The sequence below is a fragment of the Oryzias latipes genome, chromosome 4 (genome assembly GCF_053564925.1).
Source record: "Oryzias latipes strain Hd-rR chromosome 4, Olatipes_Hd-rR_3.1".
In the NCBI taxonomy this organism is placed as follows: domain Eukaryota; kingdom Metazoa; phylum Chordata; class Actinopteri; order Beloniformes; family Adrianichthyidae; genus Oryzias; species Oryzias latipes.
Genome location: NC_136240.1, coordinates 35,722,513 through 35,739,912, shown reverse-complemented (window position 1 = coordinate 35,739,912; position 17,400 = coordinate 35,722,513). Strand labels below are relative to the sequence as shown.

General features: G+C 46.1%; 1 long non-coding RNA gene across 1 annotated transcript in view; it reads left to right on the top strand.

Moving 5' to 3' along the window:
• The window catches only part of LOC111947407 (uncharacterized), a 33,330-nt gene extending 16,046 nt beyond the window's left edge, over positions 1–17,284 (top strand). Inside the window, exons 3-5 of the long non-coding RNA XR_013655674.1 lie at positions 370–421; positions 16,984–17,034; positions 17,148–17,284. This is a non-coding gene — a long non-coding RNA (uncharacterized LOC111947407). The remainder of the gene's footprint in view (positions 1–369; positions 422–16,983; positions 17,035–17,147) is intronic.
• The last annotated feature ends 116 nt before the right edge of the window (positions 17,285–17,400 follow it).

Sequence of the window (17,400 nt, the reverse complement as noted above, 5' to 3'; positions counted from 1 at the left end):
TATGTGCGCGAGTGTTTGCCTGCGTGCGTGTGGGCTCGCGTCTCATTGATTATTTCATTGATCATTGACGTGCCCCTTCTATGTTTAATGTATTAAAAAAACGAAGGGTGGGGGAGGCATATTGACTGGTAGCACATGTGCGACTGGATGTAAAGTTTAGTCGCACACTCTCAAATTTTGGTCGCAAAATGCGACCATTTGGTCGCAGTCTGTAGAAATGCTTTCTAAGCCTTAAATTCTTCAACAGTGCATTTATGAATTTGATTTGAGGTGTTTAGGGTTGCTTTATCATTTATTATAGAAAAAGGGAAAAGAACATGCATGTGTTTTCCTTGAAAGTAATGTCTTTCTTTTCTCCTCTTTCTAAAGGACCAGCAGCAGCGTGGACGGCCTGCTGCCAGAGGTAAGAAGAGCAGCAAAGGTAAGGGCTGTTCTCCTTCCTGCATCTGTTGTGAGGTTCAGCCAACGCTCTGACATCACAGCTTTTTATAGTCTTTTTTTAAAGTGATGACATCATAACTAATCCAGGTCCTAAAATACAGGGCTGTGATGACTTGTTATGACAACGTGTCACAATGTGTCATAACGTGTCATCACAGCCTTGTTTTGTTATGACGAAATATGACATCACTGATGACATCAAACTCATCAAGCAAAATGTCATTTGACTCCATCATATTTTTTAATATATATCACCCCGACTTTCTAAACTTTAATTGGACAGACTGCAGTTCAAGTACTAGATCCGCAATCAGAGAGCATTTGCTGTTCAAGGTTTTTAAAGCCTTTATTTTAGAACAGTTTTTAAGAACTTCCATGATGAGTTTCTTTAGAAGAACTGCGGTGAACATGGGCTTTCTTCAGGAGGGCCAACTAGATTGTTTGCACCAAGAAAATGACAGTTTACGTCACAGGATCGAAACTCTTCGTGGCACTTTGGGTAACAGCAAAAAGGTGGAGGAAATGCACAAAGACGTCGACAAACGGAAGAAAGCGGCCTCTAAACTGAACAAAAGTTTGAAAAAAGAACTTGACAAACTAAGTAGGCAGCTTCGGATTCAGATCGATTTGGAAAACAAATGTAAACGTTACCAGGACAAGATAGAAACGCTCAACCGCATGAATGAAATGTATCAAAGACAAACGACAAGCGTCATAGAACAACTGTCGGACAAGACAACCCTGGAAAACAAACTGAAGGGGCTGAAAGCCAAGGAAGCGCTTTTGAGAAACAATAAACTCCAAATTGAGAAAGACTTAAGGTGCGCTGACCCTTCACAACACAACGGTTTCAAAAAGATCAAAGAAAAAGAAGTTTTAGTCCAACAGTTAGAAGAGGAAACAGAAACTCTTGAACAAATGCTTAGAGAAATGCAGGTTTCTGTCCAGGAAAAGGAAAACTTGACCAAACATTTGATTCAAAGAGGTTCATTGTGTCTATAAAATTACACTGCGTATTTAATTTATTTTTTATCAGACACTGGTTTGTTTTGTGATGTAAAACGTACCGACATGTTTCGGTGGAATGTCTTCCACCTTCATCAGGGTCGTCATCAGGTGGTGGTGTGTGATGTCTTTAAAAAACAGCTGATTGTGACGGAGGCGGAGTCACCTGTCAAACTTTGACAAGTGACTCCGCCCCTTGATGTCCGTTTTTTGCTGGAGGATATTGCTCCAGGTGTGGGAGAGCAGGAAGGCCCCCTCATCCCTGTTCATGGAAGTGTGGGCTCACTTTCTTATCTCCACCGCCTCCCTGATCCATCTGCGGTGTCTGTTGTCTTCAGTGCGGAGGACTTTGGCCTTTTCCCAGTCCATGATGTGGTTTTCCTGCTTGCAGTGGTCCGTTATGGCTGATTTCATATTTTCTTGTACTGCCTGATGTCGTTTGGCGCTTGTTAGTATTTTATTTGTTTCCTTTTCACATTATTTTTGATGTTCCATTTTTCTTGTGATGAAGGTGCGTCCTGTTTCTCCGATGTACGTTTTATTGCTGGTGTGACATGGGATTTCATAAATGACGTTGCATTTCTTATTTTGTTCGATCTTGTCTTTCGGGTGAACAAGTATTTGCCTGAGTTTTTTATACGGTTTGACTGGGGTGCTGATGTGATGTTTTTTCATAGCCCTTTGGATGCGTTCTGTCATTCCTCTGATGTACGGCAATGTAACCATGCCTTTGTTTTCTGATTTCTTCGTTAGATTTTTCTTCCCTGCTTCCTTGTATTTTTTCTGCTCCACCTGTGTTTGTCCCTTTTTTATGGCCCTTTTTTATGGATATTGACATCTGGTAAGTGCATTTTGTATGTGTTTTTTCTCCTCCGTTTTGTCTTCCCCCTCCGTTACCAGTTCTGCGGGATCAAATAAGGTTCTTACGACAGATATTTTGTGAGTGGTAGGATGTTCTGAGGTCCATAATAAATATTGATCTGTGTGAGTTGGTTTCCTGTGTATTTTTATTTTTATGTCCCCGTTTTCGGTGTGCGTGATGTTTATATCCAGGAAGTTGATGGAGTTGTCTTTCTCCTCTTCATGTGTGAACTTGATTTGTCCCGTATCGTCCATGGTGTTCAGGTGGTCTGTGATCTCTTGCGTGTGTCCTGTTTTGATCTTTTCCAGAATGTCATCGACGTAGCGTTTCCACAAGGTTGGACGGCAGTGCTCTGGTGCGGATGTTATTGCTTTCTTTTCCAGGTCTTCCATGAAAAAGTTGCACATTGTGGCTGATAGTGGGTCGCCCATGGGAAAGCCTTCCTTTTGTCTGTAAATTGTGTTACGGAATTGGAAATGCGTGGATGTAGTGATTAAATGGAGAAGTTGTGTAATGTCGTTTACTGTGAGATTTGTGCGTTTACTGTGAGATTTGTCTGCTGTTAACTGTTCTTGGACTATTTGCAGTGTGGCTTCTACTGGAGTCCTGGTGAATAATGATACTACGTCATGTGAAATGAATATTTCGTTTGCTTCCATTTTTGTCTCTTTAGGTTCCTCTGCCAACTGTTTTGCATTTTCACAATGGTAGTCTGTGTTTCCTAGGAGGGGTTTCAAAATATCGGCGATGAATTTGGAGAGGTTGTATGTTACTGATCCCATGCTGTCTATTATGGGCCTCAGTGGTGCTCCAGGTTTGTGTATTTTTGGAGTGCCATAGATCCGGGGGATGATGTTGGCTGTTGGTATGAGGTGGTTGTAGGTTTGTTTGTCTATTTTCTTTTCGTCCTGTAGCTGTTTCAGTATAGTCTTCAGTTTTTTCTTCTTTGCTTCTGTGGGGTCTTTTTTCAGGGCCTCATAGGTGTTCCGGTCATGAAGTATCTCATCCATTTGTTTTTCATATTGTTCTGTGTCCAGGATGACTGTGGTTCTGCCTTTGTCCACTGGTAATATTGTGATTTCTCTATTGTTTTTCAGATTGTGGATGGCTGCCATTTCTTTTTTGGTTATGTTGCTTGGTGGTAGTTTTGCGGTTTTGAGGATGCCTGCTATTTCATTGCGCAATGCTGCTTTTTCTCCTGGGTCATGTATTCTTTCACCTGCTAATTCAGTGGCTGAATTGATGGATTCCTCATGTGGGATCTGCTTTGGGGTTATGGCGAAGTTTAAACCGTATGATAATACGCTGCGTTCAGCTTCGGATAGAGTGTGTTTTGATAGATTGCAGATCCATTTGTCATCTATGGTGTTTTTGTGTTCTTGCTTTTTTGCTGCTTTGGCTATTAGTTTTTCAAGTTTTTGCTATGTGGCGTGTTTTTGTTTTTTCATACTCACTGTTGTGCACGTTGCGTAGATGTCCTCTCAGGTTTTGCTCCGTTTCTTTAAGCGAGTGTCTTTGTGTGAAGTCCTGTAGTTCCCGTTCCAGCTGTGTTTCCAAAATGTTGATCTTGTTTGTTGTGCACCGGATTCTTTCTTTGGCCAAAGCTATGGAGAGAAATTAGACTCAGTCGGATTTGTGCGTGCGTAATTCTTGATTTGTGCGTAAATTAGGATCTGTGTATGCATATTCTTGCTTTGTGCGTGCGTAAATTTGGATTTGTGCATAAATTTGGATTTGTGTGTGATTTGTTACTCACATAATACGTTTTGTGTATAAGTTAAAAAAATATAAAATGAAAAAAATACAAAATGCGCTGGATGGGCTTCCCGTCTACACCCGGGGCTGGGATCGGCCCTTCCCTGGCTCTGGGGCGGGACAGGCCAACCCTCTTGGGGCCCCCGGTCGCTCTGGGTGTCATCCGCTTCGGCTGCGGGGTCTGGGGGTGGGGTGGGGGTCTTGTCGGCCCTGTCCTGTGGGGGGGCATTCTGGGGGAGGGGGGGGGGGGGCACTATTGGTACGGGGCAGGGGGGGTTGACGGGTCGGGGTCTCCGCTGAGGCCATCGGCGGTTTCCCCGGCCGGTTGGCTGCCTCGGTCCCGTCGAGGCCTGACCAGAGCTCTTCTAGGGCCGGCGTTTGGGGGTGGGGGCCTGGGCTTGCTCCGGGGGGGGCCGGCGCTTTCTGGCTCCCCTATCTCTGTGTGGGGGTGGTGGTGCTGGGCCTGGGGTGTCTGCGCCTCCGGGGGTGGGGCCCCGGGGCTTGGTGGGCCTGGCCCCCTTGCTGGGGGGGGGGGGGGGGACGGCTGTTTGACCACCGGGGGACAGTCTATCATCTGTCCCCAACTTACCCCCTTCCTCATATAACCTCATAATAGGGTGAGGGGGTGGGGGGCTTAGCCTGCGATGAGCCTTGGGCGGGGGGTTTACTAGGCAGTGCCCCCCCTCCTGTGGTTGCCGTATGGAGTGGTTCCCCCCTCTTTCGGTTTTATTTGCACCTTAGACATGTAGGGCCCTTGGTAGGGGGGGTGCTTGGACATCACTGCCAGCAAGCAGCGGATGTCCTCCTAGCACCCTACCCGCCAATTTTAACCGCACCTTAGACATTTAGGGCCCCTTGGTGGGGAGGGTGAGGGGACGTCACTGTGAGTAATCAGGAGACGTCCCCTTAGTGCCCTACCCGCCAATTTTAACCGCACCCCCCTTAGTACACACACCCCTCCTCCCTCAATATATACATCCCAACATAAACACACACACACATGCACACACACACTCTCTCAAACACACATACACGCACACACATTTTGCAAGGAAGGTGGGACCTAGGACCATCTGTCCCCTGCCTCTTCCCTGGTGGGGGGTACAGGCCCCTTTGCAACGGCAGCTGTGTCCCCGGGGTGCCGGCTTCCTGGGCCCGGCGGTTCTCTCTCCGCGCGGTGGGGGGGTTCACATTACATCTGAGCCGGGGGTGTTCGTGTCCCTGGGGGGTGGGTTCTGGTCCTTGCTCCTGAGTGCTGGGCCCCGGCAAATTTCCAACTGTGGCCGAGCCTGGTCGGGCCATATTTACAGCACCCCTTGTGGGCCCTCTTTTTTCCCCGGGGTTCCCCCCTTCTGGGCGGGGGCGGCGGGCCCCTGCCTCGCTCCTCCCTGGACCAACCGTGGGCCGGGCGGATGGCTGCCTGGAGTGCGGAGTGGGTCTCCCTTGGGGGGTCCTGGCTCGTACCTGGGGTTGGGGCGGGGGATGCCCGGAACTCCTGGGTGGTGGTGGGGTGCTCGTCTGGGGCTGTGGGCGTCCTTCTCCGTTGGGGCCCTGCGTTTGGGTTCTCCCGGCGCGGCGGGGGGGCTGCTCTCCTGGTTGGGCTGGGGCGGCGCCCTCTTTCCCTCCGTGCCTCCCTGCTCTCTGGCTCTGGGGGCCTTGCGGCGGCCCTGCTGGCCCTGGCCTGGGTGGCGGGCTTGGTCGCCCGGGCGGCGGTTGTTCCCTGCCGGTTCCCGTGTGGCGTTGGGGGGATTCCGGCTGCCGCTGCTGGTGCGGTGGGGGTCTTGGGGTGGGGATGGCTGGGCACTCTCCCTCCTTCTTTTCACGTTCCACCATCCATTTTAGAAGAACATAAACACTCACCTGAGCACAGGTGTTAGCTCAACAGACTGAATGACTGAAATATTTCACACTAGTTGGTTTTAAGGCATAAGTATGCGTGTGAACACTATCTGTTTTGTGTACATGTCGACAGGTGGACATTTTTGCAACTAACAGGTGTGTTTATAACAATTGAGTGTGTGTGTGGACAGGCTCCGCCCTTTTTTTTTGTTTTTTTTTACATTTAAACCTTACCATAATGATTAACAACCAGTAAACTTGTTGCTTTATGCTGCTTCATGGTCTTATCCCCCTTCCCCTCCTATTATCACCCCCTACCCCCCCTCTCTCTAACGTCCCTCTCTCTTCTTCCCCTCTTTCCTTTTCCGTCCGGTCCAACACCAAAGATTTTCAGACATGTTTGAAATTAATAAAGTTTGGCCTCAATTACAAAAGGGGTCTATTCAGACATACCTTTGGTTTGTCTGAAGATTAATAACCCCTCTTGTTAAAGTAAAATATGTCCAACCCAAGTGGCCCTCAGCTCTCATCTGTCTGCCTAGCTGTTGGACAGGACAAGTTGAAAAAAAAAAAAAAAAAAAAAGAATCTGTACAGAGAACAAAAGAGGGTGGAAAAAGAATATGAAGCAGCAAAGACTGAAATTAATGCTGTTCGAGCCAGCACTAGCAAACTGAGGGAGGACAATTACATTCTAACCAAAAAACGTGAGTCCTCACAAAAACGTGTGCAGAAAATGACAGAAAAACAGCCAAACCAGGGGGCTTCAAATGTAAAAGAGCCGGTTTTGAAGAAAAGTGTTTCACCAAGCAAACATTTGAAAGAAAACCCTCCACCGAAAACCCCCAAATTGAAAAGTCCTGATCCTGTCTTAGAAAGCTCATCTGATGACGATTTAACCCTCGATGACATTTCAGAGCTTCCTTTTGACACTCCTTCCCTCAGTGACTTCTGAATTCAGCAAACTGATATAAAAGACATTTTTTTAGTTTTATAGATCAGTTATATAGTTGTTAGAAGACTCAGACTCTTTGTTTTAGTTAACTTATGGGCTGTTTTATATTGTTTTATTTTCACTTGACTTTTATTGTATGTTTTTACTGTGTATTTGTCATTAGCTTAAACTAGAAGTAGGTCTTTTACATCTCTATTTTTGTTTTTATGGTAATATTCTGTTTTACTTTAGGAAAATAAATTAAATCAGTAAATTCAAATTAGTGAACCATAATGTACTTTGTTTAATAGGTATCAGTATTATTTAGATGTAGGAATATCTTTGATTAATGTTTAGATGTTTGTATTTGATGGGGGGGGGGGCATGTGTTTGAATTGGATCTCTTTGTGATGGGCCCCTGAGCAGGGGAGACTGGGGCCGTTATTGGGACGATGAGGAGGGGGGGGGGTCAGCCTAAGGGGGGGTACTTGGCAATGGCCCCCTCCCATGCAACCATGGGAGAGGGCCAAGTTTTAATTGCACCTTAGACATGGGGGGGGGGTGCTTGGACATCACTGTGAGAAATCAGGCGATGTCCTCTCAGTGCCCTCCTCTCTAAAAATATTACTGCACATTACCTAATAAAATCAGTTAAACATTTCACTTTAAAATAACTGAGTAAATATGAAAGCTCTCAAATCAGTCAAAAGACAGGAATATTCAGTATATCTACTTAATATTTACGATTCCATTGCAATAAAGTGACTTGGCACAAATGGAATTCAAATGGAGTAGATGTAACTCAAATACTGTGTAAACTACATAGAAAATATATGTAAAACAATTGCGTTGATCTACCTGAAACCATTCACAGGAGATAACTTAAAAAATGAGACCAAGAAAATCTATTTGACACTCTAAGTAAATATGTGCATTACTTAATTAAATCAGTGAAATATTTTTACACTTTGAAATATTGAGTAGATATGAAAGGTGTCAAATCAGTCAAAAGATATGATTATTGAGTATATCTGCTTCATAGTTTCAATTTCATATCAATCAAATGACTTGGCACCTCATTCATACTTCCAGTTAACACCTACGGTCCCTTTGACCGTCACTAGGACATTCATACTCATTCACACAGCAGTGGAGCATCACTGATGAAGTGTCTTGCCCAAGGACACAACCACAGCTGACTGGGGAGAGCGGGGATTGAACTGCCAACCCTTTAATCATTGGATGGCCTCCTCAACCGCTTGAACCATCCATCCATCCATCTTCTTCCGCTTATCCGGGACCGGGTTGCGGGGGCAGCCGTCTAAGCAGAGATGCCCAGACTTCCCTCACCCCAGCCAATTCCTCCAGCTCCTCTGGGGGAACCCTGAGGCGTTCCCAGGCCTAGCAGAGAGACATAGTCTCTCCAGCGTGTCCTGGGTTTTCCCCGGGGCCTCCGCCCAGTGGGACATGCCCGGAACACCTCTCCAGGGAGCCGTCCAGGAGGCATCCAGACTAGATGCCCGAGCCGCCTCAATTGGCTCCTTTCGTTGTGGAGGAGAAGCGGTTCTACTCCAAGCTCTCCGCGGGTGGCCGAGCTTCTCACCCTATCTCTAAGGGAGCGCCCCGCCACCCTACGGAGGAAGCTAATTTCAGCCGCTCGTATTCGGGCCCTGGTTCTTTCGGTCATGAGTCAGAGCTCATGACCATAGGTGAGTATTGGAAGGAAGATCGACTGGTAAATTGAGAGCTTTGCTTTTCGGCTCAGCTCTCTCTTCACCACAACGGACCGATACAGCGACCGCATAACTACGGACGCCGCTCCGATCCGCCTGTCAATCTCACGCTCCGGTCTTCCCTCACTCGTGAACAAGACCCCCAGATATTTAAACTCCTCCACATGGGGTAAGGATACTCCACCCACCGAGAGATGGCAAGCTACCTTTCTCCGGTCAATAACCGTGGCATCAGATTTAGCGGTGCTGACCCTCATCCCAGCCGCTTCACACTCGGCTGCAAACCGCCTCAATGCATGCTGGAGGTCCTGGCTCGATGAAGCCAACAGGACAACATCATCTGCAAAAAGTAGAGAGGAAATCCTGTGGTCCCCAAACCAGATCCCCTCCAGCCCCTGGATGCGCCTAGAAATTCTGTCCATAAAAACTATGAACAGAACCGGTGATAAAGGGCAGCCCTGCCGGAGCCCAACGTAGACCGGGAACAGGTCTGACTTACTGCCGGCTATGCGAACCAAGCTCCTACTCTGGTCATACAGAGACCGGACAGCCCTTAGTAAGGCTCCTCGGACCCCATACTCCCAGAGCACCCCCCACAGGATACCACGGGGGACGCGGTCGAACGCCTTCTCTAGATCCACAAAACACATATGGACTGGATGAGCGAACTCTCACAATCCCTCCAGCACCCTAGATAGGGTGTAGAGCTGGTCCACTGTTCCACGACCAGGACGGAAACCGCACTGTTGTTCCTGAATCCGAGGTTCGACTATCGGACGGATTCTCCTCTCCAGTACCCTGGCATAGACTTTCCCAGAGAGACTGAGGAGTGTAATTCCCCTGTAGTTAGAACACACCCTCCGGTCCCCCTTCTTAAAGAGGGGAACCACCACTCATGTCTGCCAGTCCAGTGGTATAGTTCCCGACTGCCACGCGATGCAGCAGAGACGTGACAGCCAAGACTGCTTAAACCACTGTCACCCAAATAAAACATCGTACCACGTCTACTTTCGTTATGTGGTTATTTCTACAGCCGAAAAGCACATTTTGAAAAAAGAGTGAATGCTCGATCAAATTTCTTTAACTCATTGACACAACATTGAGACATTCATCAACCTGGAGGACAAAGTTTGGCCGGTACTTGTTAAGGCCGTTGAGTTGGCGACTGAAAAAGTCGTGGCGGCCTGAAACTTTCAAGTTTTTACACGGGTGCTCCCACCTGGCATGAGAATGGATTATGACTCTAGTCCCAAACTGTCTCCAAAAAATGTCAAACAACATTTTGAAATGATACAAAATGTTCCAAGTGGTATAACCTATAAAATATGTATATGAGTAACATAAAGTAGCTGCTGCAATGTCAATTGAATTCAAATTTATTAATATAAAACTATTTATTTTCTTCAGTTAGCCAAAGTGCTGTACAGCATAAAACAAGGAAAAAATTCAGACTGATTGATAAAACAAAAATCTTTTTTAGTACAAATTAATATAAAACATTAAAGCACTACAATAAAAAGTAATAAGTACAATTAAAACAAAGATTGTAATATAGAATATTAAGCACTCAAATACATCAAAATCAGATATAAAAATAATATATATAAATAAAATGAAAAGAGAGCCAATAATTTAGCCAATAAAATAAAAGTCACACATTAATCAGAGAGGAAATTAACGAGCTAAGCTAGTTTTGACTCTAAAACAAATATGTTCGTTATAGTCATATTTCTGAATTGATATTTATGCTCACGCTTGTCCTCTTAAACTATGGAAGCAAATGCAGTATTGTCCCACATTACTTATCGTGGTATCAGGTTGACAGTTGTGTCGAGGACCCGGCTATCCTGCTGTCTAGGGTTGGGCGATGTCCCTTAAATTGGCCGTTGACGATGTTTGCTGTCAACCATCGGGATGGACGATGACATCGCCGGGGGGGGGGTATTTTTACATTTTTCGTTCTTATATAACTGCTATTCGTTTTTCTGCTTTTTTCATTTTATTTCCCAACTAATGACTAATCCACGATGATCCAGTATAAACTGAGGGAAGTGACTTTAACAAAAAAAGTTACAAACAAAATAGAAAAGAAGTAGTCCGCTCCCGCATTTCACTAGTGAAGTGGACCGGCGGAGCGCGGACTTACAGCTTTGTGTTTGAGGGGAAAGGGGGGGGGGTGCTTTGTTACATGAGCGGTATGTGGGAGATTTAAGACTGCGATCCGTCCCTCAGCTCTAGGGATACAAGCAACCGAACTCAGAACCGGGTCTAAAAGTGTGTGTCTGAGCACAGCTCGGATCGTCAGCACACACAGCGGTTTGAGCTTCAAAGCAGAAATGTCGCTCAGTCCTTAGAAAACATTCAAACAATCACGCGGATTTGTGTTTCCAGTCGTGTCCCGACTAAATAAAGGCTGATGTTATTCTTACATGTTTACGTGCAGCCAGTAAGCAGCACCACCCAAAGCTAATGTTGTTAGCCCGTGTTAGCATACTGCTAATCCTGGCTTCGTTCAGAAAAAGCACTGACCACACCACACTGATTAAAATTCAAATGATGAGCGAACAGGTGTTTCATAATAACCGTAACATTATTAAAAGCACGTTTAGAAGATCATCTCGTATTTTACCGAGCTGACATGTCAATGTAAATAGCCGCTCGGCGCTGTTTAACATTGTTTTGTATTGAATTGTTACATTCAATACAAAACAAAGTTTGAAAAAAAAAGCCGCTCGGCGGAATTTATATCCTTCCGGTTTTCAAACCCTACTGCGCATGTGCAAATGATTTATTCCGACGGAAAGTGTGACCTTAGTGAACGTTTTTATATTCTGAAAACATTTTTCTGGGCCCATGTACACGGTTGGATTCTAATCCGACCATTGATCCCATCAAGATATTTTGTAAATGTAACCGCGGCTTATGGTGTCGACGCGCAACGTGGCGGGGGCGTGGCATCACGATGGTGGTCTCTCCATCGGGATGTCAGTCACCCATCACGATGGACGATGATATCGTCCATCGGCACAACCCTACCGCTGTCGCTCAATCTGTCTTGTCCAAGCGGTCTCACTGCTGTTAGATGTGACTTGTTTAGGTTAAATTTATTAAGTTTAGGTGGATTTCTAATACAATTGAGTTACATTTTAATTACAATTAAAGCCGCAAATGGCATAGTATGGCCCTTAGACGCAACCCGCCTTGCCCGCCCAACTCTACGCATCACCGCTGCCCTCACCGCCCTCAGTCAAAACTGCATATGCTAACAATGCTAGCTGTGCTAATATGGCCAAAAGTGCTAGCATTGCGATCAGCATCAGCTCAGTTAGAAAAACACTTTCAGTGAGATACTAATTATGCTAACATGCTAATTTTGCTAATATGGCTAAAAGTGTTAGCATTGCGATCATCAACTCTCACAAAAACAGTCTAAAATGCTAATTATACTAACTATGCTAGCAATGCTAATGTGGCTAAAAGTGCCAGCATTGCGATCAGCTTCATCAACTCTCAGAAAAACACATTGCTTAAAATGATAATTATGCTAACTATGCTGATACGGCTGGGGGGTGAAGCATGGGGCAGGACTCCCTTGGTTGGGATTTCGGGGGGTGCCTGGAACCTCCTGGTGGTGGTGGGATGCTTGTCTGGGGCTTGGGTTTAAGCTGTGAAAGGATAATTACATCGGACTTCCACCGCTCCCACGACATTTCAGAGGGCATAGCGAGACCACAGGGGTCTCCGTGGATGGTTCTCCCCAGCGGCAAACCCAAGAGGAAGCGAAAACAAAGTATGCAAAGACGAAGCTGCAGGGGTGGCTGCTAGCGCGGCTGAAGAGACAACCATTTAAGCTGCCTCTCCCCAGCCTTTTCCTCTCCAACACCAGATCCATTTTGAACAGAATTTACGAACTGAGGCTGAACAACGCAACCAACAAGTGTTTGAGACTGCTGCGTCATATTAATCACAGAGACTTGGCTGAATCCCTCAATACCGGACTCTGCTATCGAGCTAGCATGCCGCACGGCCTACCGCCACGACAGGAACGGGGACTCCGGTAAGAGCAGAGGAGGGGGGCTATGCATCTACATCAACAACAACTAGTGCAGGAATGCAACGACTGTAGACAGCTACTGTTCCCAAGATGTGGAATATCTGACTGTTAAATGCAGTCCCTTCTACATTCCGCGTGAGTTTACCGCCGTCATGGTAACGGCCGCATACATACCACCCGATGCTAATGCTTGCGTAGCCATGGAGGTGCTGCACAATACAATTACCACCCAGCAGAACTTTCATCCTGACGCATTGCATATTATAGCCATGGCCGGAGGGCGCTTCACAACAGCTGCAGGATTGCTTTGAGGACATAGACTGGAATGTGTTTGCACACCAGGACCTTGAGGAGCATACTTCATCCGTGCTCTCTTACATCAACTTCTGCATTGACAACGTCCCCGTGGTCAAACGTCACAGGGTGTACTCCAATCAAAAACCCTGGATGACTAAAGAGGTCCAGGCCCTGCTGAAACACTGTGATGTTGTCTTCAGATCCAGTGACAAAGCGCAATGCAAGTGCAGCCAGGGCGAGCCTGAAAAGGAGGCATCAGGGAGGCGCAGGCAGCTTAGAAGAGGAAGATTGAGGACCGCTTCAGAGACAACAACACACGACAGGTTTAAGGGTGTGAAGAGAGTGCCAAGCTTCTAGTACCTTGGTGTGCACATTGATGAAGACCTCCAATGGAGCTCAAACACTAAAGAGGTAGTGAAAAAAGCCCAACAGCGTCTTCACTTCCTGAGGATCCTCAGGAGGGTCAACCTGAAGAGAGAGCTGCTGGTTGCCTTCTATTGTTGCTCCATTGAGAGTGTATTAACATACTGCATCTCTGTGTGGTTTTCAAGCTGCACCATGGCACATAAGAAGGTTCTACAGAGGGTCATAAACACTGCCCAAAAGATCATCGGCTACCCTCTTCCCTCACTGAAGGACCACTACAGCACTCGTTGTCTTGGGAGGGCAAGCAACATAATGAAAGACTGCACACACCCAGGACACCGGTTGTTTAAATGGTTGCCCTCTGGAGAAAGACTAAGGGTGCTGAGGTCACGGACAAACAGACACCTGGTTGAGTTTCTTGGAGGAGGAGGAATGTAGAGTCTGTATATACACCTTGTGTGCATTTGCATATTTGTATATATATTTGTGTACATATATATATATATATATATATATATATATATATATATATATATATATATATATATATATATATACACACACACACACACACACACACACACACACATATATATATATATATATGTATATATATATATATGTGTGTGTATACACGAATAAAAAAAAAAAAATGCCCCTCTCACCCTCCGCGGGTGGTTTTTCCTCCAAGCTTGGGTCCTCTACCAGAGGCCTAGGAGCTTGAGGGTCCTGCGCAGTATCTTAGCTGTTCCTAGCACTGCGCTTTTCTGGACTGAGAGGTCTGAGGTCTTTCCAGGTATCTGTTGTAGCCACTCCTCCAGCTTGGGGGTTACTGCCCCAAGTGCCCCAATTACCACAGGCACCACTGTCACCTTCACTTTCCAGGCTTTCTCCAGTTCTTCTCTGAGTCCCTGGTATTTCTCCAGTTTCTCATGTTCCTTCTTCCTGATGTTCCCATCGCTTGGCACTGCCACATCCACCACAACGGCTTTCCTCTGTTCTTTATCCACCACTACAATGTCTGGTTGGTTCGCCATTACCATCCTATCAGTCTGGATCTGGAAGTCCCACAGGATCTTTGCCCTCTCATTCTCTACCACCTTCGGAGGTGTTTCCCATTTTGACCTTGGGGTTTCCAGTCCATATTCTGCACACATGTTCCTTTCCCATTTTGACCTTGGGGTTTCCAGTCCATATTCTGCACACATGTTCCTGTTTATTATTCCACCCACTTGATTGTGGCGCTCCATGTATGCTTTACCTGCCAGCATCTTACATCCTGCAGTTATGTGCTGGATTGTTTCAGGCGCCTCTTTGCACAGCACACCTTGGGTCTTGTCTGGTGTGGTAGATCTGAGCCTCTATCGCTCTGGTGCTCAGGGCTTGTTCCTGAGCTGCCAGGATGAGCGCTTCAGTGCTGTCCTGCTGTCTAGCCCTTTCTAGCCATTGGTAGGACTTCTTGATATCAGCCACCTCAGTTATGGTCCGGTGGTACATCCCATGCAGGGGTTTGTCCTCCCATGAGGATCTGTCCTCCAGCACTGTATCCTCTGCTCTCCATTGCCTGAGACATTCACTGAGCACACTGTCAGTTGGGGCCTTGAGCTTGATGTACTCATGCATCTTGGATGTTTCATCCTGGATAGTGACTTCTACGCTCACTAGTCCTCGGCCTCCTTCCTTGCGGCTCGCATACAGTCTCAGGGTGCTGGATTTGGGGTGGAACCCTCCATGCATGGTGAGGAGCTTTCGTGTTTTAACATCCGTGGTCTGTATCTCTTCCTTTGGCCATCTTATTATTCCTGCAGGGTATCTGATAACTGGGAGTGCGTAGCTGTTTATTGTCCGGGTCTTATTTTTGCCATTGAGCTGGCCTCTCAGGACTTGCCTCACTCGTTGTAGGTATTTAGCTGTTGCAGCTTTCCTTGTTGCCTGCTCAAGGTTGCCATTTACCTGTGGAATTCCAAGGTACTTGTAGCTGTCCTCAATGTCTGCTATTGTTCCTTCTGGGAGTGAGACCCCTCCTGTGTGGACTACCTTGCCTCTTTTTGTCACCATCCGGCTGCATTTCTCGAGCCCGAATGACACCAGTGCTTCAGGTATGGGCATCTGGCTGTATCTCTTAGGTACTTGCTTTCTCATTGTACCTCTTTGAGCCTCTGTCAGCCTACTCACATCCTTCCGAGTTGCCTTGATTTTAGCCTCTAACCGTTACTTCCATGGTGGGTACTGTTTTCTTCCATGGTTGCTCTTATAGCCAAGCATCTCAAGGATCACTGCTGCTGAAGTGTAAACCAGTTCATTGGTTTCTGTGATGGTTGTGGTAGGAATTGCCCTCAATGCTTCATTCACAGTTTCCAGTAGACTTTCAGGCGGTACATCACTTAACCGTTGCCTAGTCTTCATTGTGCTGGTGTCGGGGTTGCCTAGTCTTCATTGTAGACATGATCTTGTCTTTCAGGTCAGTTGCTGCCTCGCTCAGCGGAATTGTGGTTGTTGGGGCTGTGTACCCAATCTCAGGGTGGGAGTGTGGTATAACCTCCTCTCTGACCTGTTCTGGCTCTCCTGTGGCATTGTATTGTATCGCTTCAATCTCAAGTTGTGATAGGAGTTGCCGCTTGTGGATGTTAGTACGCTGGGCTACCAGTTGTTTGGCAGTTAGCCTTGATTGTGGGTTTCGAAGCATCCATTCATTCCACATTCTCTGCATGTAACCCCTCTGGGTGGGATTACTCGAGTAGTAGCATTCTAACAGAACCTTGTTTTCACATCTAGTCCATTTCCGTCTTGTTCCAGTAGCCCACTTTCCATCAGGGTGCTCTGGTCCCTCAGCACCTGACGCAGACCTTGTTTGGCTGGGCGACGTCTGAGCCGGCATGACATGTGGTTCATTGTCTCTCATGTTGTGAGGTAGGCATCAGCGTTAAGGGTCTTGCCCAAGGACCCTCACTGGGTGATGTTAATTGCCCGTCATTGTTATGGTAATTGCCTCATTTCCATGGTAATTGCCCCATTTCCGTTGCCATTTTTCCATTACCATTAATTGTTCATTCCGCCCTGGGAATCGAACCCAGGTTTCCTGCATGACAGTCCTGCACCTTACCAACCGAGCTACCCAGCCGGTATAAATAAATATATATATATATATATATATATATATATGTATATATATATATATATATGTATATATATATATGTATATATGTATATATATATATATATGTATATATATATATATATATATATGTATGTATATACACATAAATATTTATATATGTATACATTTTTTTATACTTTTTGCGTGTGTAAGATAATTGTAGTTTTTTTTCTTTTCTTTGCACCAATGTGGGACAGTTTGCAATTTTGTTGTACTGTTGTACCAAATGTGATTGTATAAAGACAATAAAGCTCTATCTTATCTTAACCTAATAGTATTTAATAAAACAACAAAAACATATAACTCTGCCAGAGTGTATCTTTTGCAACACTGCCAGTTCCAAGCCTTGACAAAGGGTATGTTTCTTGTTTTTCTATGCTGTCACATCTAAGCACTGCTCTGTTTCCCCTCTGCCAGCTCTGTAGTAGGTAAATAGATCATGAAGATCTCCTGTGACTGTCCCATCGTTTTTGAGAGATTATTTATTTTTACAGAATGGTTCTATTCTCTGAACTAGCACTTTGTTGACGGTCCCTTGGCAGGCGTGTCGCTGCTGTTTCTCCATTTACAGCTGGAAGAGAACAATTCCACGTGTGAGTTAAAGTGTTGTGTTTTGAGTTAAAGTGTTGTGTTGTGAGACATATTTATTTTGTGTTGTGTTTGGAAATCTGAAGTCTTGTCTTGTGACCCTTCTGGGCCACCGTAGGGATGTACCCGAGGAAGTTAAACACAACTCGTTTACACCAGGGTCCTCGTTCATCTTATTTTGTGTTATCCATCCATCCATCCATCTTCCTCCGCTTATCCGGGACCGGGTCGCGGGGGCAGCAGTCTTAGCAGAGATGCCCAGACTTCCCTCGCCCCAGCCACTTCCTCCAGGTCCTCTGGGGGGACCCCGAGGCGTTCCCAGGCCAGCCGGGGGCTCCGCCCAGTGCAACATGCCCGGAACACCTCTCCAG